Raw genomic sequence first — 27299 nt, 5'->3', positions numbered from 1 at the left:
ATAAAATTGAAAGATAAAGAATTGATTCACAGAAATTGGCTGTGGTTCTATGTGCACTAATTATAAAATAGCAGAAAGAGAAATTAAGAAAACAATTCTATTTATAATTACACAAAAAAAGAATAAAATACCCAGGAATAAACTTAACCAAAAGGTGAAAGACCTGTACTCTGAAAAATCATAAAACAGCGATGGAAAAAGAAGTGAACACAATTCAAACAAATGGAAAGGTACTCCATACTCATTGATTGGATGAATTAACATTATTCAATGTCCATACTACTTAAAACTACCGACAGATTCAATGCAATTTCTATCAAAATTCTAGTGGTATTTTTCACAGAACTAGAACAAATAATCCCGAAATTTGCATGGAACCACAAAAGACCATGAATAGCCAAAGCAATCTTGAGAAAGAAGAACAAAACTAGAGATTTCACAATTTCTTATACTACAAAGATGTAGTAATCAAAACAGCATAAGACTGGCAGAAAAGCAGACACATAGATCAATGGAACAGTCTAGAAAGCCCAGAAAGAAACCTACATTTATATGGTCAATTAATCTATGACAAAGGAGGCAAGAATATACAATGGTGAAAAGTTAGTCTCCTCAATAAATGGTACTGATAAAACTGTACAACTACATGCAAAAGAATGAAACTGGACCTATTTCTTGCAGTATCCAAGAAAATAAACTAAAAATGGATTAAAAGATCTGTATGTGAGACGTGAAACCATAAAACTCCTAGGAGAAAACATAAGCAATAATCTCTTGGACATCAGCCTTAGCAACATTTCTCTAGGTATGTCTCCTGAGGCAAGTGAAAGGAAAGCAAAAATAAATTATTGGGACAACACCACAATAAGAAGTTCAGAGAAACTACCAACAAAACAAAAAGGCAACATACTGAAGGGGAGAAGATATTTGCAAATGATATATTTGATAAGGGGCTAATATGAAAAATACAGAAAGAACTCTTACAACCGAACACCTGAAAAAAGCATAATAGTAATCTAATTAAAAATGGGGAGAGGGCCTGAATATACATTTTTTTTCCCCAAGGAAGACATACAAATGGCCAACAAACTAATGAAAAGAGGCTCAAAATCACTAATCATCAGAGAATGCAACTCAAAACCACAATGTGTATTACTTACAGCTGTCAAAATGCCTGGAGTCAAAAAGACAAGAAGTAACAAGTGTTGGCAAGCATATGGAGAAAAAAGAACCCTCATGCACTGTTGGTGGGAATGTCATTGATACAACTACTGTGGAAAACAGCATGGAGCTTCCTCAAAAAGTAAGGATAGAACTACTCTATAATCTAGTAATTCCACTACTCATCCAAAGAAAATTAAATCATTATTTCAAAAAGAACTATGCACCCTTATGTTTACTGCAGCATTATTTACAATAGCCAAGATGTGGAAACAACTCTAGTGTCCATCTTACAGATGAATAAAGAAGATGTGGGTTGCGTGTGTGTGTACACATATCCATTGCTATGTACACACACAAACACACTGGAATAGTACTTGGCCATAAAAATGAATGAGGTTTTGCCACTTTTGACATGAATGGACATAGAATGTATTGTGCTAAGTGAAATAAGTCAAAAGTCATATGACTTCATACACATGTGGAATCTAGTACACAGATGAATAAAAGCAAATCAAAAGCAGAAAGTAGAATTGATGCTTTCCATAGAGGAGGGAGGATAGGGCAGTATGCAAAGTGGGTAAGCAGAAGCAGGGGATACAGACTTCCAGTTATGGAGTAATAAATCATGGAGATAAAAGGTGCAACACTGGGAATATAGCCAATGGTGTTATGGTATCATGTGATGACACATGGTAGCTATACTTAGGATGAACACAGCATAACAAACAGTCATTGAATCACTATGTTGTAAACCTGCAACGAATGTAACATTGTGTGTCAACTATACTTTCAATGAAAAAAACAAGGATCAGAGATTTAAGTTAATTGATCAAATTATGAATAATTTCTCCAAGTGTCAGATACTTTGGAGAAACAAAATGTAAGAGGGAAATAAATGCCACATAGGGATTTAGAAATCTATCATTACACTAGAGGAGGGAAAAAAAGATGGGTTAAAGGTTGGGTGGCAGAGAAGGAGAAGAGAATCAGGGTTAAAATTCTCAGTGTTAAGACAGTATGTCTAAGAGATATCTGCACCCCCTGGTTCATTGCAACACAACTTATAATAGGCAAGAACTGCAAACAACCTGAGTGTCCATCCATGACTGAATAGAGAAGTTGTGGTTTATATAATGGAATATTATTCAGCCATAAAAAAAAAACAAGGACGTTTTGCTGTGTACAACAACACAGATGGACCTTGTGGGCATTATGCTAAAGGAAAGAAGTCAGACAGAGAAAGACAAACAGTGTGTAATTTCAGTTCTATGTGGACATTAAAACAAACTCACAGAGCAAGATTAGAGCTGTGGTTGCCAGAGATGGTGAGTGGAGGGTACAAGAACTGGGTGAAGATGGTCAACAGACACAAACTTCCAGTTAAAAGAGATGAATACGGGGTATGGAATGTACCAAATGATGAGTGTAGTTAAGGGTATACGGTATATTTGAAAGTTGCGAGGAAAGTAGACCCTAAAAGTTTGTATCACAATGAATAAAACTTTTTTTGTATCTGTATCAGATGCTGGATGCTAATTAAATTTACAATAAATGTAAGTAAAATCCCTATGCAGTAAACTGTAAACTTATACTGTGCTGTAGGTTAACTATAGGTCAAAAAAACTGAAGGAAAAAAAAAAACCTGGCACATAAAATCGCCCATTGTATGTTAGCTGCGGTGGACGCAGATCTTGTGAGTACTAAAATTTTTATAACTTGGAGGACTATACTGAAAAATAATAATACGAATTCAAAATTAAATACATTTTGTTCATTTATTTAGAATGTGAAGATAAACACAAATAACTACAAAGTTAAAATGCTGAAAAATATCCACATCACAAAATCTAAAAAAATAAGAACATTAATTTCTTAATACAAATGTTCTTCTACATGTGGCTGCATACTCTTTAATTGTCCTTTCACGTGAAATTTATGTTGTAATTTTTCTGTAAGGAATAGAAAGATTATGGAAATAGATTTCAATATGTTGTTATTCTTGATGGTTTTAACAAAATATTGATTAGACACAAATTCCGCCCCCCGCCCAATTTTATATGTTCTATGAAAGAAGGTTTTCTACAAACTAGCTTCTGGCTTCACACATTTCATATTCTATCTCCTCTACTACACATATTTTGGTGTTGAGACTCACAGAATGAGTTCACATTTCATTACAACCTCTAGCTCTGTTAGGATGCCATGGTAGGTTTGCATCATGGACAATAGAAGGATTCCTGAAAGCTCTTCATGATTGACAGAGCTAACTACTTAGCTATTAAGCAAAGGCGTCATAAACTAGTCAACTATAGCCTACAAAACCCAAAGTACATATATTCCCAGCTCAACTTCCCCTTAATTGTATCCCAATAATGCCTGTGGCCAATCCACAGGCATTATACTAGGGGGAAAGTCATAAAGGGAAGAGACAATGATCTCAACTAATTGCTCTTACTGCACTACTTTTGGAGGTTTTGCCAAAAATGCATGACCAAAAAGGGACCTGTCCAAACAAGAGATCCTAAAGATTAAGCTTTATTATATTCGTGTGGATCTACCTCTGAATATTGGCCATTTTTACTGTCAGTAGCATCTCATAATATCTGGCATTAGTAAATGCCATTCTAAGCATTTTACAGATATTAACACATTTAAGTTTTGCATAAACCTTACTGAGTAAGTATTATCATCATCACTATCTCTCAGATTAGGAATACATACAATACATAAAGGAAAACTCTAAAGTAGACCTCACAAGTGAAAATGAAACAACTGAAAGAAATGCCAAGCAAAATGAAAATTGAATCAATTTCCCACCTTGTATCAAAGTCAAAGTCCAAAGCAAACATGCATGTATATGACTTACAAAGATACACAGAGTCGATTAACAAGACAAGTTCCATATATGTTATTAGGATAGACACATAATAACGTGAAGAAATTACAGGAGAGGATGGAATGGAGTGTTAATTATGTTGCAGCCAAGGAGAAATCAAAATGTGAAGTGTGTTGTAGACAATTGTATCCATTCAACATGGAATGTATAATAGTTATGTTAACAATGTAATTTGAGAAGGTTAAGAGAGGAATTGGAACTAAACTCAGGGTTAATGTTACTCTGAGAGATAAATTTAAACAGATTAATTGAGTTTTGAAGACAGGAGACAAAATCGGATGCACCAAACTCGACACATTGCACATACTCTCTCTCATAGCATTTATCATGATCTATTTTAACTGCTTATTTATTTTCCTATCTCCTCATACATGGTGACCTCATTAATGGAAGATCTCTTTTATATCAGTGTTCTGTTCTTATCATTGAGAGGTGTTCAGTAAACAATTGAATGATGAATGAACAAATGAAAGGGGGAAAGAAAGAAATGTAATGCCTCATATCTGCTTACTATGCATCACAAGGTTTCATGTCCAACAACACCACTGAACACAGCAGTGAGCTAATCCAGGAGTGTGACTCATGAAGTACTCTGCAAATATCATATACTACCAACCATGAGTTGAACCCTTGGAATACTTCTTTTCTCTTATGATATTTATCCTACCTATTCATCCAACAAATATATATATTGAGCACCACTATGTGAGAGGCATTATTTCAGTCAATAAGGAAGAAGAGTTGAACAAAATGGTATTGTGTTCTATTTATAGATATATTATTCCTGTCCAATTCCTCCTATATTAAAACTTCTTATGGTCTACTCAACACTCTACCACCTCTAACAGCTAGTAAGTAAACCATCTAAAACAAAGCAAACCCGCTTGTCCATTGCTAAATGAATTTATACTAAAAAGTAGCTATATACTCAAATCCTATAACTTAAATTAACAGTAAATTTTTTTCATAGTAAATTTATACAGACACACACACACACATATAAACGCACATGTCTGTGTGTGTGTGTGTGTGTGTGTGTGTGTGTGTGTGCGTGTGTGTATATCATCACTGGCAGCATTGAAAACTATCACCTGGGGATTAGTTCCTTCCTGAGGAATTTTTATGTGTACATTATGGCTACTGAATCAGAACCCTATGACTTAACAAAAAAATATGATCTTCTAGAAACCAGTTCCTGAGACATCGCCTCCATAGATCTACATGACCCATGTAAATGGATCCATGACCCACTGACGCTGATGTAGCCAAGGACCAAATAAAGTGGCTTAATTTCTGAGCAACTCTTAGTATCAACAACAGATTCCTCACTTGGTCTGTGGGATTCAGAATAAGTCATTTCCTATTTTTATATAGATTTTCAATTTCCCCATCAATTGAAATAATTTATTTCTAGGCTATGAAACAATAGCCTGATTTTACTTTTAAAATCCTTTTTTGTTTTGTTTCAATAGATTTAAAAAAAAGAATTATGTTTTTATTTTGAAAATTAATATGGTTTGAAATGTGCACTTTCAAACATTCAAACTCTTGATTTACCAGCTCTGTCTCAGAGTTCCTGCTATTCAAGTCCTGCTAAATGTCCTTTTGTCTGTTGAGAAATGAATGTTGTCTTCTCTAGCAGCACCAAAAAGTTTTCATGTGAAAATTGTTTATTTCATCATTTTGATTTTAACTCCCCACTTCTCCCCAAATCAAAGTTTTATGATTTTATGTATATTTATGACTTAGTTTGTTTATTTAAGGAATAATACATGAAAACAACAAAGTTTAAAAAAAATTAGATTTTTGGGGCACCTAGGGTGGCTCAGTCAGTTAAGCATCTGGCTTTTTAACAATTTTTTTTAGCATTTATTTTTGAGAGACAGAGACAGTGCAAGCAGGGGAGGGGCAGAGAGAGAGGGAGACACAGAACCTGAGCAGGCTTCATTCAGGCTCTGAGCTGTCAGCATAGAGCCTGACGTGGGGCTCAGGCCCATGAACCCTAATATCATGACCTGAGCCGAATTTGGACGCTTAACCGACTGAGCCACCCAGGCACCCCAAGTATCTGGCTCTTGATTTTGGCTCAGATCATGATCTCATGGTTCATGAGCCCGTGTTAAGCCCTATGCTGAAAGCACGGTGGCTGCATGGGATTTTCTTTCTCCTTCTTTCTCTCTGCCCTTCCCTGCTGGTGTGAGCATGTGCTTGTTCTCTCTCTCTCTCAAAATAAATAAATAAACTTAAAAAAAAACTTTAAAAATGGGGCACCTGGGCGGCTCAGTCAATTAAGCGTCTTGACTTTGGCTCACGTCATTATCTTGGGTTTGTGAGTTTGAGCATCGCGTGGGGCTCTGTGCGGACAGCTGGGAGCCTGGAGTCTGCCTCAGATTCTGCGTTTCCCTCTCTCTCTGTCCCTCTCGTGCTCTGTCTCTTTCTCTCTCAAAAATAAACATTTTAAAAATTTTAAGAAATTAAAAAAATTAGATTTTAAAACTGAGCATTGCTAGAAATTTAGAAGACAAAAACATGTCCTCTGAAATGTTTTAGTTCTTATCATCCTTTGTATTTTGAAGAGCATATAGTATAATGTGTATTCTATTGATTAAAGTGTTTTTGTGTGGTAAAATTCTTGACATTAACTCCTTACATATCTATAGATAGAGCTTTGAATAACTATTCTTTCTCCTAGAGAAAATTAAACAAACTTAGTCTATCTAGTCTAAAGACAAGATATTCCATAATATCTTATTTCCTTCATATTGCTTACTAATTATTCCTTCTTGAAACAGTTGCCACATTTAAGAGAAATAAATGGATAAATTTTAATATTTAACTTTGGGCAAGTTGGTAGGCTTCTTAAATTTAAACAACTCATATTCTCTCCTGAAGAGAATTTGACATCTTAACTCTCTCACCTTAAATTCCTACCCATGTCCCTAACATATGCAAGAATTGAGGCCTACAAATTCCATTAAAATTAAGTTGTGTCCGTTCATATCTGTTTACCTCCATTGATTTCAATATTTTCACCTAAAGACTGACTAGTTTTTTTAAAAAAAATTTAATGTTTTTATTTATTTTTGAGAAAGAGAGAGACAGAGCATGAGCAGGAGAGGGGCAGAAAGAGGGGGAGACACAGAATCTGAAGCAGGCTCCAGGCTCTGAGCTGTCAGCACAGAGCCTGATGTGGGGCTCGAACTCACGTAGTGTGAGATCATGACCTGAGCTGAAGTCAGACGCTTAACCGACTGAGCACCCAGGCATCCCAGCTGACTACTTTTACTACTGTTAAAATAATAATTAAGTTAGGCCCCAGCTAACATTATGGAAATCAGAAATATGTTTTGCTTTATTCAGCAAACATAGGTGTAAAGATATGAAACTCATTTGTTCATATTCTAACTCTTGAACCAAAAATACCAATAAGATTCCTTAAGACAATCCCACAAGTAAGAAAACTCCTAGAAACTAACAAGTTATTTAACTTTGTGTGAAAAGAACGAGGTAAAAAAAATAGCCCCAAGTCAAGAAATATCCTAAAGTAATACCTTGAAGAAATCACTTGTCCTTTAATAATTTAGAAGGGGCTGTCTCAATCATAGCGAACAAAAAGTCAATAACAAACTTCCATGCTGCGCTCAGAAACAGCTCAAAAAGCATTTTATACCACATACTACAAGTCATATTGAAATCCAGCATTCACGGGTGCTTTGTTTTCAAACTAGAGAATACAAAAACAAATGCAAATTTAAAACATTGTGTTACTGAGTGACTCAGTTAGCAAATTGTTTGGCTCCAAGGGAGAAAATAAAATTTGGGTAATATATAGGTTTTGTGTGTGCTTTCTCTATGATCTCTTAGCATTGTTAGCCACATTAATATAGCTACTGAAGGAATGCTAAAATAATACCATTGAAGGATTATTAGTTTAGATTTAGATTTGGGAGTGACCAACTAAGAATATGGGTTACTGAAGCCTTGAAAGTAAATATAAACCCTTAGAAAGACTGAAAGAGCAAGGTGAGAGAAGCAGTGAGAGAAGAAATTTGGGGAATACTGCTACTTAGGGGTCCAACACAGACAGAAAAGGAAACAAAGCTAATAAACCAGCAGAGAGGGCCAGGGAGTTCAAAGATGTAGAGAAAAAAGCAAACAATTGATTCTGGAATGGCGGGGAGATGGAGAGGAAATGGTATTGGTAGTGGAAGCCAGAAGATAAGTGCAGAAATTAACCTTGACTAAAAGGAGAAACAATTCACCTGCATTGGGAACATCTCAGCATGAATGGATTTGAAAATGGATGTTTCCTTGCAGAAATGGCGACAGACCAATTCAGGGAAAAGTCACACATATTATCACCGTGATAGTTAAGCAAATATATACTTAAGATATCTATAGTAAGAAATCAAAGTTTCTAGGAACAGGGAGACAATTATAAGCAATGAAGACTGTGGCCAATAAATAGATTTCACTTTTCAAGATATTTGGCATGGAGAACAAGATTGTGAACAGGAGAGAAATAGGTTGATGCCTTTATTAGTTAAGAAGTCCAGGGGCGCCTGGGTGGCTCAGTCGGTTAAGCGTCCGACTTCAGCTCAGGTCACGATCTCGCGGTCCGTGAGTTCGAGCCCCGTGTCGGGCTCTGGGCTGATGGCTCAGAGCCTGGAGCCTGCTTCCGATTCTGTGTCTCCCTCTCTCTCTGCCCCTCCCCCGTTCATGCTGTGTCTCTCTCTGTCTCAAAAATAAATAAACGTTAAAAAAAAAAAAATTAAAAAAAAAAAAAAGAAGTCCAAGGGCTCGTCTTTGTTGTTTGTCATCATCATTGTTATTGTCGGAGCATTTCAAAGGGAAAGTTTGGAACATGAAAAGTTAAAGATCCAATACAATGAGTATAGGGGCAATTTCAGATGTACAACATTTCAAATAGAATAATTTGCTTTCCTTATGTCCAAATATTTATGCAAAACTTTCCTCTGTTCAACTGCAAGTAAATTAGAGGAATTAAGACTGCCATTGCTGAAAAAACAGGGAGTTAATGAACAGATTTGTCTTCCAAATTGGCTTGTGAGGCCGATTTCATTGATAGCCATGTAAAAGCACAGTCTTTTAATTTGGAAGAATAGGCACTGTCCAGAAAGGAAAACAGGAGGAGGATCAAGGCTCAGAAATCAAAGCTCTAAAGGAGTACACCCTTAGATTTATTCATAAGCTTTATTTTTAGAGGTATACGGACAACTGTATTTTAAGTTATTTTTTGATAGTGTTAATTCTGGCAGAAAAGGTAAGGAAAACCCACAAGGCAGAAAAAGGAGAGCCTCCTAAACCTGAGTGGATCATTCTAGTTAGGGACTGGAAACATCAATAAGATGACCTCACTTCTTCCAAAAGCACATCCTGTCTACACCAGCCCCTGTAGAAGGGACACACTACTTGTGCTGAGCTGCTACTTAAAGCAGTTTCCTCTTACTGCAAGCAGTTACACAGGTAAAATAGCCTCTACAGATACCTGTGTGATATTGGCCAGTCTTTAGCAGGATGAATACTGCCCACTACTTGCATCAGGGAATCCCTTGTTTAATGTCCTAAGATACTCATATGTTCTCCAAAAAGGGTAAAGTCCTGGGTAATGAGAGACCTGAAGGTAAAGAGGGCAAAGCTCCATAAGTGTCTGGACTTGGATGGGGATAAGCAGAGCCAGTTTCGGAGTCCCCACACCTCCTATTTCAATTACACCTTTTAAAAAGAAGATGACTGGTATGAAAAGATCTTAGGAGCCACAATGTACTCAACAGCAAAGATATATGCCCAGTCTCATATGAGGGAGCAGGAATACTTCCTGATTTGGAGGTGAGAAGGAATGAAAGTAAATTAAATACAGGGGAGAAAATAAGAAAAGTGAGGGAAATAACTGGATTGCAACAATATTCACCTACGTATAGGTGACTAGACAAGTTATAAGAAGATGGTACTGGGTAGAGTAGCGAGTCTATGATTTGGGGTTTGAGAAATTTGGATAATTTTTGAAACAGATTTGTGGGTGACATGACATGCTGTAAAGAGGACATCATTGCAGAAGTCCAACTGATGTTAGGTAGGATAAATGTGTAGTTTAAAATAATAATTACTAAATTATAGCAACATACACTATGGTTCAATTTATTTTGCTTTAACTTCTTTTCCCAATAACAGATGTCCATGTTATTTGCTAGTTGCCAAGCCACATGAATCTGTTTTGATAATAATTGTGGGGCTTATTTAAAAATATGATTTGTTTTATTAGACATAAACTGAATATTTAAATGCCACTAAATGATTTTTTTAAAATAAGGCTACAGAATTCCAGTGATATTATTCACATTTCTCCCATCTGTTATGCAAAAAAAACCAAAAAAGTCCAGGCTTAAAAAATTTTAGCATGTATAAACACTTGACTTTCAGCATTTGCCTATTTACTGTGATTTAGCAAATTGTTGCTTTAAATGAACAGAAAGAATAAAATCAAAATGGAACCAGCAGGAATAGTCAAGTTTTATTAGCCCAGAGAGGCATTATATAGAAATGTCAAACTGACCACCTACTGAAAATGTCTGGAAGTCTCACTTCTTTCTAAATGTCACCAACTGCTCAAAATAAACACTGGATTGATGTACTAGCAGACTTATATGATGTTCTTTTAAAGCTATCCATATTTTATTCATTCTTTTTCCCTCCAAACTTCAAGTAACACTGCATTGTATTTTGCCTTTTCCCTAGCAGAAAATCATAAAGCTCTTGCTTTCTTCTCCCAGAGTAATTTCCTCTGGATCAGGCTCTTTCAATATACCCTTCAAATCCTTCAAGGTCTGTTCCAGCAGACCCGAAAAGGGCACAAGATCTAAAGTCTGAAAACTTGAGTTCAGAATCTGCCTTTTGCTAGCTATGTGGCCCTCAGGCAAATTTCAATCTATCTGGACTACAGTTTCCCCCAGATAGTAAACAGAACTCTAAGAGTCTCACTCTTCAACCTTTAAGATTCTGTGATACTGGGGCACCTGGGTGGCTCAGTCGCTTAAGCGTCTGACTTCAGCTCAGCTCATGATCTCGCGGCTTGGCTTGTGAGTTCGGGCCTGTGTAGGACTCTGTGCTGACAGCTCAGAGCCTGGAGCCTGCTTCGGATTCTGTGTCTCCTTCTCTCTCTGCCCCTCTGCTGCTCATGCTCGCGCGCTCTCTCTCTCTCTCTCTCTCTCAAATAAACAAACTTTAAAAAAAATTAACAAAATGATTCTGTGTTCCAAACACAAAATTCTTAATACTAAGATGCACACAGAAGCAGCAATAGATTACATAAACAAATTAGAATTAAAAAGAATGCCAAAATCCTCACAGAAGAAGAACATAAGCTTCTTCTTCAATACTTTTGTACTAAATTTCCCAGATTTTGCTTTTGGGCATTGAATTGTCATGTAAGTGTGACTATCACTGAGAATGTCAGAAAGAAAAGCTTTAATTTGTATATGTGTGTGTATACATATTAAATGAATATCTACTTCGGAAACCATCTTACAATCAGTTAAATTCAAAGGCATTCACAAGGTACTAGTTGGCAATATTAATATTTGCTTACTTCATAAAATATATCCAACCATATGATTGTTAGGGAAGCAATTACATAAAAACATTGAATATGTTCTTTGTATATAAAAAAAACATGTTTTAAATTACGATGACAAGCTAGTGCCAAGAATTTGTTATGAGTCCCAAATATTTAAAATTATTTTGATGAAAGTACATGCCTTTTTGGAAATTATAATAAATGTGCATTTATAGTAAATGTTTTGTTTTTAAATTTCTGACATAAAACTAAACTAATTTGTTTAGTATCAAGAGGAGATGTATACAGTCTTTTTCCAAAATAACTACGTTCAATGAATTTGCCATTTAGTTTCTGCAAAAAGTACCACTATATTTTTATATATGTATACACATATAGGTAAAATAAGTGATAACACTCTAACATTTTTATCAAATTCCTATACTTCTTCATATTTCATTAATGATTTAGTATTTCCATGTACTAAGAATGTATGTTAGAGAAAAACTCAAGAGTTACAGCAAATATATTTTTTTAATGTACTGTTTTTAGAGCTTATAGATGTATAAACTAAATCTAACGCAAAAGGGTAATTTATGATCACTAAGATAAAACAAAGTAGAATAAATCAAATAAACTCCAAGAATAATTTTGTACTGACAAGATACTGACTAAACCATTGTCTCAAAATTATAGATACTTGTTAAATCATCTCTCACTGTATTGGCTTCAGGTTTGTATCAATGTGTTTTGTGGTCATGTATATACAATCATCCAAACTTTAGAACTTCAGTAAAAATAATTCAGAATTGAGTCATAGGCTAGATGTGGTTTTTTTTCAGTCTCTTCATTCTGAGAGGGACAGGGACAGCGTGAGTCGGGGAGGGATAGAGAGAGAGAGGGAGAGAGAGAACTCTAAGCAGGCTCTGGGCTACCAGCACAGAGCCCACAGGGCCCAAATTCACAGAACCACAAGATCATGACCTGAGCCAAACCTAGTTGCACACTTAACCAAGTCACCCAGGCGCCACTAGACCAGAAGTTTTTGAAAACATCACAATACAGAATATCTCAGTAGTCATTCACACGAGTGTTAATTTTTTCATTGAAGTATAATTCATATGGTGTTATATGAATTTCAGGTGTATAGTATAATGATTCAACAATTCTACACACTCACTGCTTATCAAGGTAAGTGTACTTTTTAAAAATTTTGTTTATCATTTCTGACAGACCAAACTGAAAATATCAAAAATTGATAGATCGTTCCATCCATTCCTTCATTACTCATTCCATAATGAATGGTTGCTTTAAGTGCCTGGGTTACAGTAATTAAAAGAACAAACAGAAGCCCATCCTAATTTAAGATAAGTGTAGTCTTAATCCTCTTTATTTCACCCCTCCCTCTACTCACCTTCCCTCTGGTAACCATCATCTTATATTTAAGAGTCTGGTAGTTTTTTTGTTTGTTTATCTCTGTTTTTCTTTGTTTGTTTTTCTTAAATTTCACATATGAGTGAAATCATATGGCATTTGTCTTTCACTGATTTACTTCACTTAGCATTATACCCTCTAGGTCCATCCATGTTGCTGCAAATGACAACATCTCATTCTTCTGTATGTATACAAATATCATATCTATCTATCTATCTATCTATCTATCTATCTATCTATCTATTACAGGTTAGATATATATTACATCTTCTTTATGCATTCATCAATGGATGGACACAGGCTGCTTCCATATCTTGGCTAATGTAAATAATGCTATAATAAACATAGGGGAGTATATATTTTTAAAATTAATGTTTTCATTAATACCCTGTAGTGAAATTTCTAGATCATATAGTAATTCTAGATTTAATATTCTGAGGAACCTGCAGATTATTTTACACAATGGTTGCACCATTTTACATTCCCACCAACAGTGCACAAGGGGTCCCTTTTCCTCCACATCCATGCCAACACTTATTTCTTGTCTTTTTGATGCTGGCCATTCCGACAGGTATAAGATGATATCTCATTGTGGTTTTGATTTGCATTTCCTGAATTAACACAGGAGTGTTAATTTTACCTCCATTACTATTTTTGGAGTGTACAAATGGCATCTCAAAAACAAGGTTCAATTTTTCCATACGACGTGTGAATCACAGGTCATACCACATGTGAATTGCACACCCATCTTTCTAAATTATTTGCATGGGAAAGAAAAATGTTGCCCTTCAGTGCAGGCAGCCGCCATAGCAGATTCAGCTGCTGGTGTCTTCAGTAGCCTGTAATAGCTAACATTCTCCTTTTACTTTAAAGACCTCAGACAGGTCCAGACCTCTAACACCAGTTCCTATCTTTCCAGCTCACTTACTCAAATCTTTAGTTCCACTCCAATAACTCTTCAACCCACTGAAACCACTAATCCATTGATCTGTCACTTTCATATTGGCAGTCAACCTCTTAATTTATCATTAAAAAAAAAAAAATCCAGTTTAGAATCCTGGTCTACAACCTTCATCTATTCTACTTACTTGAACAAACAAAACAAAAAACACTCAGTCCTCATTAAACCCAAATATCTGATCACACCATGCCTGCACCCATGCTGCTCAACATGACTGGAAACTATACACAACCATGCTGGCGAGTCTCACTTTACACCTGGGACCATTTATGTCAAGTGGGACTCAGCAGTGCTCTGTGATTCTAACACATATCACAGGGAATTTACTTTCCCAGTCACAAAGAAGATTATTTCACACCATCTTGGATTTCCTCAAATTTCTAGCACCCATCTCCCCACCTCACTCTTAAGTGATAACCACATTCTTAGTTCACTGAGCAAACTGAGGGAAACAAAATTGAACTTTTCTTCTCACATCATCTGCCATCATGCTTTAATCCGTACCTACATACCGTGAGTTTCCTTTCTCTTACAGCAAATGAAAAGTCCCTGTATCCTCCTAAGGTAGACACATTCATTTATATGTATTTCATCCTCCTCTCTGTCTCAAGAATTTTGTTCCATTGGTTTTCTTTTTCGAATGTAAATTTCATTTTTTTCTGATTATTGGATCATTTCTATTTGCATATAAACATTCTATAACAACTTTCAGTAAAGAAAAAAGAAATCTATACCTTCTGTGCTTATTTAGTTACTGCCCAATTTCTCTATTTGCATTTTGGCAAAATTCCTCAAAGGGTTTGTTTATGTTTGCTGCCTCTATTTGATTTCTTAGGGCTTTGATCACAGTCATTCCTTTGAAACTGTTTTACTCAAGGATAATGACAATTTCCATGTTGGTAAATTCTATGGTTATATGGTCTATATTTACTCCTAATTTACTCAACTTCTGAGCAGCATATGACAGACATTTCCTACTTTGGAAACATTTTCTTCTCTTCAATTCTAAGACACTACCTATTCCTGAGTTTTATTTTATATTACTATTACCTTTCACTTTCTGCATTTTCTTCCTCTTCCTGATTATTAAGTATTAGGATATCCCAGAACTCAATCACTGCCTCTGTGCATTCTCTGTCTACCCTAACCTCCTAGGCAACGCCATCCAGTTTTAAGACTTTGGAAACCATCTGTGTAAATTTGTATGCTTATCTTAGAACATCCCCACTATCTCTTGACTCTTCATTGGACTGCCAAATCTCTATCTCCACTTGGATCCCTAATTGACATTTAACATTTAATGTTTCTAAAATGGAAACGTGATTATTTCCATCCCCTCAAAACTGGTACCACCATTAGGTCAGGCTAAAAACTTTGAAATACTTCTTTTCTCTTAACATCCAAACTTCAAATCCTAAATCATGAGCAATTAATATTATATTCTGCCTTTAGAATGTATCAATCTGATTACGTGTCATTATGCTCACTGCTAGCGTCTTAGTTTAAGGCATTACCTCCACAGTAGCTGGAGTGATTTTAATTTTCTAAAAATCTCATTACGACACTTCTCATGTAAAACACCCCCCGTGGCTTCCTATCTGGTTCACCATAGGAACATTATGCTATGATCTAGTGGGTCCTCAATGATCTCACTCCTACCTGTCTCTCAAACCTCATCTTCCAGTACTCCTCCCTTTGTTTTCTGAACTCAATGTACTTACACTTATTCTTTTCTCTTAAATTATTTTCCTCTACATGTTTGAAAGCCTTGGTCATTCATTTTAAATCTGTTTTCACACTTACCTTCTTAGAGAATACTCTTATGAACACCCTTTAAAAGAAACTTCTTTCACTCTCTACCTTCAGTCTGCTTTATTTTTCCTCATAGAACTATTTCAAAAAATATTGTAACACACATATTTATATATTTATCAACTATCTCCACCAATAAACTATAAATTCATAAGGACATGCTCTCTGTCATGCTAAATCTTCTGTCCCTAATATAGTATCTGCCACACAGAGGAGAATAATTGTAAAGAATGAATGAATATGAGAACAAGGGATTTTAGATGAATCCAAGACAAAATTCAACAATGTACCTTTCTCATTCTATTGAAGATTCTGTCACCTATTCTTTGTGTTGTGAATAGTAGGTCTACTGTGGCTTGACGTAAGAAAAAAATATACTAAGGAATATTCTACTTAACTATAAATTTCAAATGTAGGAGTTATAGTTACTTTAGTCCCCACTACTTCATGGTGTCCAAAGATGAATTACACTCAAATATGATCATATTCACCTTAGATTCTCACCTCACCTTGTTCTAAAATAGTTTATAGGTAGCTCTGGAGTCTAACTATCTGAATTCCAATCCAGACTTCACTCATTACTAGTGTGATCTTCAGCATATGATTTAATCTCTCTGTTCCTCTGTTTTTCCATAAGTATAATGGAGATAATCCCTGTAACATACACTAAGGATTAAGAGAAATAACACATATAAGGGTACTTGCATTCAGTAACTGGTTCCCAACTTAACACTTACAAACTGTCAGTTATTCTATGAACTTCAGAAAGTACAAACTGTTTTGCAAGGTTGTTTTTTGTTTTTGTTATTTTTTGTTTTTGTTTTGTTTTCTATAGAGAAAGAGCATGAGTGGGGGAATGGGGCAGAGGGAGAGAGAATCTTAAGCAGGCTTCATGCTCAGTGTGGAGCCTGGCACAGGGCTTGGTCACATGACCCTGGGATCATGACCTGAGCCGAAATCAAGAGTGGGAAGCTTAATTGACTGAGCCACCCAGGCGTCCCTTGTTTGTGTTTTAAAATCAGGGTTCTAAGATAAGAACTTACAAGCCCTACTTGGTCATGATATTACTCCTGAATATTTGACCCTCATATTCTGAATTCTACTTGTCTTACTAGACTTTAGAGATCTGTCAGTCTCTCCCTATTTAGGTTCCCTCCCAGAACTTGCCTACTTTCCTCTATCTCCAGACTATTTATTGGATAGTCAAGTGGCACTGCCTGCCCCTTTCCAGATCTTTGCACATCTTAAATCTGATACATTTATCTCTCTGCCACAAACTTTGTAAATTATATTTCTGGTTGCTACTGTCAGATCCTGACCCATTTCTGACTGTTTCATTATAAGTTTACAAATGTATTCTGATAGGTTAATATGCTATACTTCTTAGCATTTTTTAAAAATTTTATGCTCCTTGTGGGATTTAGTCAGAGATAAAATAACAATTTTAACTCATGTCTGCATCTATACTGTTTTATCTATTTTTCAGATATTTCTTTTCTTTACATATATGTTATTTCTCTACATGTCTCTGAAATTAATGATGTTAATTGAATACAATAAATAATCTACATGATTGAGTCAAAAGGATTTTTCTATTAAAATGAGTTTTTTTGGTTCAAGCCCCATGTTGGGCTCTGTGCTAACAGCTCAGAGCCTGGAGCCTGCTTTTTGTTCTGTGTCTCCCTCTCTCTCTGACACTCCCCCACTTACACTCTGTCTCTCTCTCTCTCTCTCAAAAATAAACATTAAAAAAATTTAATGAGTTTTATTTGGCATTTCAGAACTATTTTATGAGAAGGCAGTTATGCTCAGGAACTAATTAGTTCCTCCTAAAATCTAGTAGAAAGTGTTATATTCTGTTACACTGCTTGATTTAAACTCTTAGAATTAAAATAAATAAAACAAACGCTTGGGTGGCTCAGTCAGTTAAGTGTCCAACTCCAGCCCAGGTCATAATCTCGCAGCTTATGAGTTCGACCCCCCATCCGGCTCTGTGCTGATAGCTCAGAGCCTGGAGCCTGTGTCTCCCTCTCTCTCTACCCCTGCTCCCTCCCTCCCTCCCTTTCTCTCAAAAATAAACATTAAGAAAATAAAAGTTGTAGATCATTTGCTAAATTAAAAATGCAATATTCCAAAATATATTTTTATTGCTACCCCTAAAGTTCAGTAAATCTATCTTATTGGACTGATTTATTTATTTTTAAATATAATTAATTGTCAAGTTAGCTAACCTACAGTGTATACAGTGTGCTCTTGACTTCAGGAATAGATTTTCATGATTCACTGCTTACATTCAACACCCAGTGCTCATCCCAACAATGCCCTCCTCAATGTCCATCACCCATTTTCCCCTTTACCCCAGCCCCCCCCCCCATGAACCTTCAGTTTTTTCTCTATATTTAAGAGTCTCTTATGGTTTGCCTCCCTCTCTGTTTCAAGTATTTTTCCCCTTCCTTCCCCCTGGTCTTCTGTTAAGTTTCTGAAATTCCACATATGAATGAAAACATAGGATATGTGTCTTTCTGTGACTGACATATTTCACTTAGCATAATACCCTCCAATTCTATCCACGTTGTTACAAATGGCAAGATTTCATTCTTTCTCATTGCCATGTAGTATTCTATTGTATATATAAACCACATCTTCTTTATCCATTCATCAGTTGATGGACATTTGGGCTCTTTTCATAATTTGGCTATTGTTGATAGTGCTGCTATAAATATTGGGGTACATGTACCCTTTTAATCAGCACTCCTGTATCCTTTGGAGAAATTCCTAGTAGTGCTATTGCTGGGTTGTAGGGTAGTTCTATTTTTAATTTTTTGAGGAACCTCCACAATGTTTTCCAGAACGGCTGCACCAGCTTGCATTTCCACCAACAGTGCAAGAGGGTTCCCATTTCTCCACATCCTCATCAATATCTATTGTTTCCTGAGTTGTTAATTTTAGCCACTGTGACCAGTGTGAAGTGGTGATTTGTATTTCCCTGATGAAAAGCAATGTGGAGCATCTTTTCATGTGCCTGTTGGCCATCTGGATGTCTTCTTTGGAAATGTATCTATTCATGTCTTCTGCCCATTTCTTCACTGGATGATTTGTTTTTTGGGTGTTGAGTTTGGTAAGTTCTTTATAGATTTTGGATACTAACCCTTCATCTGATATGTCATTTCCAAATATCTTCTCCCATTCCATCAGTTGTCTTTTAGTTTTGTTGATTGTTTCCTTTGCTGTGCAGAAGGTCTTAATCTTGATGAGGTCCTAATAGTTCATTTTTGCTTTTATTTCCCTTGCCTTCGGAGACATGTTGAGTAAGCAGTGCTGCGGCGGAGGTCAGAGAGGTTTTTGCCTGTTGCTGATGCTAGGACTTCCAACACTATGTTAAACAACAGTGGTGAGAATGGACATCCCTGTCGTGTTCCTGATCTCAGGGGGAAAAATGTTGGTTTTTCCCCATTGAGGATAATACTAGGTGTGGCCTTTATAATGTTAAAGTATGTTCCTTCTATCACAACTTTCTTGAGGGTTTTTATTAAGAAAGGATCATGTATTTTGTCAAATGCCTTTTCTGCATCTATTGACAGGATCATATGGTTCTTATCCTTTGTTCTATTAATGTGATGTATCACACTGATTGATTTGCAAATATTGAACCAGCCCTGCAGCCCAGGAATGAATCACAGTTGATAATGGCGAATAACTCTTTTAATATATTGTTGAATTTGCTTTGCTAGTATCTTGTTGAAAAGTTTTGCATCCATGTTTATCAGGGATATTTGACTGTAATTCTCCTTCTTTGTGGGGTCTCTGTCTAGTTTGGGAATCGAGGTAATGCTGGCTTCAAAGAATGAGTCTGGAAGCTTTCCTTCCGTTTCTGTTTTTTGGAACAGCTTGAGAAGAATAGGTATTAACTCTACTTTAAGTGTCTGATAGAATTCCCCTGGAAAGCTATCTGGCCCAGGACTCTTACTTGTTGGGAGAATTTTGATAACTGATTCAATTTCTGCGCTGGTTATGGGTCTGTTCAAATTTTGTATTTCTTCCTGCTTGAGGTTTGGTGTTGTGTGGGTGTCTAGGAAATTGTCCATATCTTCCAGGTTGTCCAGTTTGTTGGCATATAACTTTTCATAGTATTCTCTAATTATTGTTTCTATTTCTGTGGTGTTGGTTGTGATCTCTCCTCTTTCATTCAAGATTTTATCTATTTCAGTTCTCTTTTCTTTTATAGCAGTCTGGCTAGGGGTTTATCAATTTTGTTCATTCTTTCAAAAAACAAGCTCTGAACAGATTCATTGATCTGCTCTACTATTTGTTTTCAATTCTAAATTGCTTATTTCTGCTCTAATCTTTATTATTTCTCTTCTTCTGCTGGATTTGGGGTGTCTTTGCTGCTCTTCTTCTAGTTCCATTAGGTATGAGGTTAGGTTTTATATTTGGGATTTTTCTTGTTTCTTGAGATAGGCCTGGAATACAATGTATTTTCCCCTTAGGACTGCCTTTGCTGCATCCCGAAGGGTTTGCACTGTCATGTTTTGATTTTCATTTGTTTCCATATTTTTAAAAATTTCTTCTTTGATTGCCTGGTTGACCCATTCATTCTTTAGTAGGATGTCTTTTACATGCATTTGGAGGCTTTCCAAATTTCTTCTTGTGATTGATTTCAAGTTTCATAGAATTGAGATCTGAAAATGTTCATGACATGATCTCAATTCTTTTATATTTATTGAGGGCTGTTTTGTGACCCAGTATGTGCTCTATCTTGGATAATGTTCCATGTGCACTCAAGAAGAATGTGTATTCTGCTGCTTTTGGATGAAAAGTTCTGAATGTATCTGTCAAGTCCTTCTGGTGCAGTGTATCATTCAAGGCCATTGCTTCTTTATTGATTTTCTGCCTAGATGATCTGTCCATTGTTGTAAGTGGAGTATTAAAGTACCCAGCAAATTACCATATTCTTATCAATAAGATTGCTTATGTCTGTGATTGATTTATATATTTGGGTTCTTTCAAGTTGGGGGCACAACCATTTATAATTGTTAGCTCTTGATGTATAGACCCTGTAATTATGGTATAATTCCCTTCTTCATCTCTTGTTAGAGTCTTCAGTTTAAAAGCTAGTTTGTCTGGTATAAGTGTGGCTACTCCAGCTTTCTTTTGACTTTCAGGAGCATGATAAATGGTTCTCCATTCCCTCACTTTCAAGCTGAAGGTGTCTTCAGGTCTAAAATGAGTCTCTTGTAGACAGTGTATAGATTTATTTTAGTTTTGTTATTCATTCTGATACCCTATGTCTTTTGATTGGGACATTTAGTCCATTTACATTCATAGTTACTACAGAAAGACATGAATTTAGTGTCATTGTGTTATCTGTAGGTTTCATGCTTGTGATATCTCTGGTCCTTTGTAGTCTTTGTGGTATTTCACTCACAGAGCCCCTCTTAGGATCTCTTGCAGGGATGGCTTAGTGGTCATGAACTCCTTTAGTTTTTGTTTGGGAAAGCCATTATCTCTCCTATTCTGAATGACAGCCTTGCTGGATAAGGGATTCTTGACTGCATATTTTTACTATTCAGCACATGGAATATTTCCTGCCACTTTCTTCTGGCCTTCCAAGTTTCAGTGTACAGGCCTGCTACTACTCTTATGTGTCTACACTTTGTAGGTTAAAGTCCCTTTGTCCCTAGCTGCTTTCAGAATCCTCTCCTTATCTTTTTATTTTGCCAATTTCACCATGATATGCCTAGCGAAGACCTATTCTTGTTGAATCTGAAGGGAGTTGTCTGTGTCTCCTGGATTAGGATGTCTGCCTCTTTCTCTCTCTCTCTCTCTTCCTCCTTCCTCCTCCTCACTGCTCCTTTTCCTTCCTCCTTCTTTCTCCTCCTTCTCCCTCCTCCTCCTTCTTCTGGAACTGCTATGATATAAATATTATTACATTTCATTGAATCATTTAGTTCTCTAATTCTCCCCTCATGGTCTAGTATTTTCTTATCTCTTTTTCTCAGCTTCATTATTTTCCATAATTTTATCATCTATTTCACTTATTCTCCCCTCTGCTTCTTCCATCCTTACTGTCACTGCATCTAGTTTGTTTTTACAACATTTACAACATTCCCTAATTCATCATGACTATTTCCTAGTTCCTTGATCTCTACAACAATAGATTCTGTCTTCTATGCTTTTTTCAAGTCCAGCTATTAATCTTATGACTATCCTAAATTCTTGCTCAGATATATTGTTTATATCCGTTTTGAGCAATTCTCTGTCATTTCTTCCTGGAATTTTTTGGAGAATTCTTCTGTTTCATCATTTTGGCTAGTTTTCTGTCCTTCACGTGTTTTAACAGCTTGTTATGTGTCCTGCACCTGTGAGCACTACTATATAAAAAAGGGGTCATACACTGTCCAGGGCGTAGCCCTTCACGAGGTGTTTCTGGAGTGTGCTGCATGCTCTCTGTTGTTGTGACTCTGGCTGCTTTATCTCCCTACTCGTAGTGGTGATTTGGACATTCCACCAAGTGTGATTTGATTTGTTCATTGAGAAACCTTGGAAAAAATTTAAAAAATGTGGTGGTGGAAGAAGCCTTATCCCATACAAAGAGGGAAATTACAGGGGTGGGGAAAAAGAAAAGAAAAAAGAATTGACCAAGCAGATAATCAGAGAAACTACACAGCTTGATCCAGAGAGAGGGAGAGAGAGAGGAAACTAAAGAAGGAGATGCAAAAGAGTTGTAAAAAGAATAGATTAAAAATGTGTGCCCAAACAAACCAACAACCAGAATAGAAAAGGGAGAAATAGGAGGAAGAAAGAAAACAATTTTATATATATATAGTTTATATATAAAAATAATTTGACCAAGGATCAAATCAGAAAATGCAAAACCACTGGACCAATAATTGATGTTGCCTTGGAACCAGTGTCTGTGCTGGTCTGGAGGAGAGGCCATCTGCTTTGGTCAGTGTCAGTCTTGCTCTGGTAGATACACAGTTACCAGGGACCGGAGGGGCAGGTTTGTGTAGGTGGGTCCACCTCCACTGTGGGCCTGCTATCCATTCCCTGAAGCCCCACCTTGTTGGTGATGGGGAGAAAAATGACGACAACCCAGTCTCTCCTCCCTGGACCAGGTGTCCCAGACCACTCTGTTTGGTATGTCCTCACAGTGTCATGTGGATGTGAGTGGGCTGGTTTGTCCTGCTCCACAGTCTCCCATGCCTCACAGGGGCTCAAATGGGATTCAAACTCTGATACCTTAAAGGATCCCACTCCACACACCCCAGTTCTGGCATAGTGCCACTCCGGCCGGCCAGCCAGCCGACAAAGAGCTTTGGCTGGCAGGCACCGGCAGGATCTTTTGTCCTTGAAGTGGCTATATACCTTCTTCCCACAGCACTCAAGGATAGGGACTCCTCTTTCTGACTGCGCCTCTGAGCTAGCTACTGAGTCCAGGGCTGGCCATCGCCCCAGGCAGGCGCACAGGGCAGCTGGGCCCAGTCTAGACAAAGTCCTGCAACCCAGGATCATGTTGGAAATTGGTTCTTTCTCTGTGCTTTCTGTTCCCCAGTCCATAGTCTGGAGAGGTTTTCTCTTGTCCAGATACAAACCTACACTTCCACAGCCTCTCTTTCTCTTCCTTTTGTCTCTCCACAGAAGGGGATCCCTCCTCTCAGTGCCTGTGCTGACCATTTTATCCCTCCCAATTCACAATCATGCACCTATGGCCCACCAGGTTGTCCTCGTGGACCCATGGAGATGTTTCTGTCACTCTGTAGCTTGGATTCCTGGAATTCCAAGTCTTCTGGTCTCAGTACTGCTGTTTTCAAGGGATGAGGGAACTTTGGGCCCCCCTACTTCTCCACCATGTTGACTCCTCCTCCTTACTGGACTGATTTAAAACATTTAGTTAGAACAAGATTATAAATATTATGCTTAGTTTTTTTTTATGTTTGAATATATTACATGGAAATTAAAAAAAAAACAACCTTGATTTTAGCATATCCATTTTAATGTATAAACTGCCTACTGGTGCCCATCTCTAAATTTTAAACTTATTTACATATTTATAAGTTTGAAGGTCAAAAAGGTAATATAAGCTTTAACAGTGAAAAGAACAAAATTAGTCATATATTCTATGCTAAATTTTAATATCTTAATAGTGTTAAATTATAGTGTGAAAATGCAGGCATTTTGTACTTTAACTGGATTAACAAACAAGGTACAAATAGACAATAGAAATGAAACTGAATGAATAAAAATACAATGTTCAAACAAATAATTAAGGGGAACACTGTGCTTTAAGTCTCCCAAGATGAAATTGCAGTACTGAAGGTCATGCTGATTAACACGCTAAATAAATATAAATCAGTGGTGTGATTCTACTATTAAAGCTAATGAGGTACTGAGGCGTTTTTATAATAGAATAGCAGCATAGATGGAGAGGGAAGCTTTCTAAATTACCTAAGTAAAGAAAGACATACAAGGGTTAGGAAGGACTCAGAGGAAAGATCTAGAATAAGAGTTTGAGATACTCAGAAGACTTAATATATCAGAGAATCATGAATAATTATTCCCAAAGTACACTGCAGATTGAACAAGGTAGAAGATTAAAGAGCAGCACAAGATGCTTAATCATATAGAGAAATATTCTGACAATAAAAATGGGTAAATGTCAGATTGACTTTAGGAAAGTTGTGGAGTCATTTGCTTAGAGAGGTTTTAACACAGATTAGGTCTTCACTGATGATACAGTTAGAATAGAGTTCTTTCGAAAATGCTGAAATGTTCACTTTAAGGTTATCTTCCAAACATAATTATTAAAAGACAAACCAGGGACACCTGGGTGGCTTAGTCAGTTGAGCAAGTGAGTCTTGATTTCAGCTCAGGTCATGATCTCATGGTTAATGGGACTGAGCCCCACATTGGGCTATGTGCTGACTGTGCAAAGCATGCTTGGGATTCTCTCTCTCCCTCTCTGTCCTTCTCTGCCCGAGTACAGGTGCACGTGTGCACACTTTCTTTCAAAATAAACTTTAAAAAAAAAAGACAAACCAGACACTTTACTTGGCACTTAATAAAAATTCTTTTCACTGGTATTTACTTTAAATCGTAGTTGACTGGTTTTAATGAGCTTAGAAGATATTTTGGAATTACAAAAAAATAAAAACTTGGGATTCAGAATCAGAGAACCTGATTCTGCATTCTAGCTGAACTGGTCTTTCTTCTTACTCTATTGTGGCCACAGTATCAAGACATAAGGCCATTTGTTTGTGAGAAGAAATAATAAGGACACACACACATACATATCAAGAAACTACACCCATTACCATTAACTAAGAATAAATGCAAATTTAAACATTAAAAACAAACAAACAAACCAAAACAAGCTCTTAGACTTTGTGACATGTGTATTGATGGAAGGGACACAAAGTCTTCTATATAAATCACAAATAATGTCTCATTTTATGAGTATGCTTTCATCAAATACATAAGAATTATAAAAAAAAAATAAACATGGTTATTAATAATGGGCCAAATTCGAAAGCAGATATCTCAGTCCAGAATATCATAGGTGTTGAGACTCAGAGGAGGAAAAAGTAAAATTTAGAAGACTAATTTCAATCACACCAGAAGAGGGACCAGTCCCTTAGCTCCAAGGTTAATAGTTATAAGTACTTTCTATACAAGAGGAAACTGTAAGTTGCTATCAGAAACCCAATCCATAGATGCATAGTTGTTCATCATTATGACAGAGTAGAAAACAGGCATATTGTTCATTTCTTAATGGGTTCAGTCATTACACAAATCATTTTGGCATCTTTAATAAACTCTAAGTTTAAAAATAAAAAAAATACATACTCTTCAAGTATTGTTATACAAAATTCCACGAGCTAGATTACCTGTTCCTAAATACAGTCTGACATGGAAAAAAAAAACAATATTCTAAGTTTAAAAATAAAAAAATATATACACTCTTTAAGTATTGCTATACAAAATTCTATGAGCTAGATTATCTGTTCCTAAATACAGTCTGACATGGGGGGGGGGGGTGGGAAGCAATGCACACTCTAAGGAGACCATTTTAAGGAGGCTTAATTTTGTTTTGATCCACAAATGAAAAATTTAAGATTTGTAGTTCCCACATATGGTAAATATCTGAAGAGTTTTTCTTAGACTGCTTTACTTGAAATATCAAGTTTTAGTATTTAGTACTAGAATCTTGAGGTTATAAATATGGTTAGAACTCTTCAATGTGTATTACACAGCTTCCAATTGTTTGTGCTGCAAAATAAAGACACACAAATACACATAAACATATATTTAAAACTAAAGCTACGATGGGGAATTACTATAGGATTCAAATATTTATTTACTAATCTGTTCTACAAATGCCACATTGATCCACATGAAATTGCCGTTTTTGTAGGGCAGAAGTAATTGGATATTGGCAGTTTCATATTGTTCAACTTAATATTTATTCAGTCACTTCTGTGTTTGAGGATCAGTTATAGGCACTGAGGATATAATGTGAGCAAAATTAGAGTCTATAAGTAAATTAGTCCTCTTCAGTTTTAATGGTCTTTTAGTATCTCCATAGATCCCCTGGATGACTATTTTCAATTCATCCATCAGCTCATCCATTCTTTCCTTATATAAATATTTATTTGGCACTTAATATAGATCAGGAATTTGCCTATGTATCACAAATAAATTCATTATCAAAAGAAACATAATCCGTGCCCTGATGAAATGTAAGTCTCAGGGAAACCGACATTAAACAAACAAGCTGTCACAACATTTGAAGTATAAACACTATGGTAAGTGCATTAAAGAACAGGCACAAGAAGCTTTGACAGAGTATACCAGGAAGGTATTGTCTGATTTTTGAGAGTGCACATTTTGTCATTAGAAATCCAGATTCTTTGAAGCATTTCAGGACTACAATGGAGGAACCTGTAATAATGGTTAATAGCTAATGTAACTTAGACTAAGTGCTTTAGAGATTTAATCATCACGGCCAAGTAGACACTGTTCTAGTCCCCTTTTTACTTATCAGGAACTGAACCTTAATGGGCTGGATAAGTTGTCTAAGAAGACAGAGCAGACAAATGGTAGCAGAAATGGACTCCAGCAATCTCTCCCTAGCACCCACGTGTTTAGTCATTGCTTGCGCTGTTTTCAACAGCTCAATTCTGACTTCTCCTGCATGGCCTGGAACTCCAGGGCTAACACCCACAGCCCTCGGATTCGAATCTCCAAAAATATATCCCTAGGATTTTTTCAAATAAGCCCTTTTATTTGCAAAATAAGCTCAAATTGGGGGAAGCAGAGCTGGAGACTATGGACACTCGATGGCATGGTCAGTCAGCTGAAAAAGGATTTAAACGAGATCGACTCAAGTGGCCATCATCTCTGTTCTTATAATCAATCCTGTGAAAGGGGACCCGAAGGTCCTCTTCTGTTTAGGACGG

The sequence above is a fragment of the Panthera tigris genome, chromosome B4 (assembly GCF_018350195.1).
Source record: "Panthera tigris isolate Pti1 chromosome B4, P.tigris_Pti1_mat1.1, whole genome shotgun sequence".
NCBI lineage: Eukaryota > Metazoa > Chordata > Mammalia > Carnivora > Felidae > Panthera > Panthera tigris.
This window is presented reverse-complemented; position numbering follows the sequence as displayed.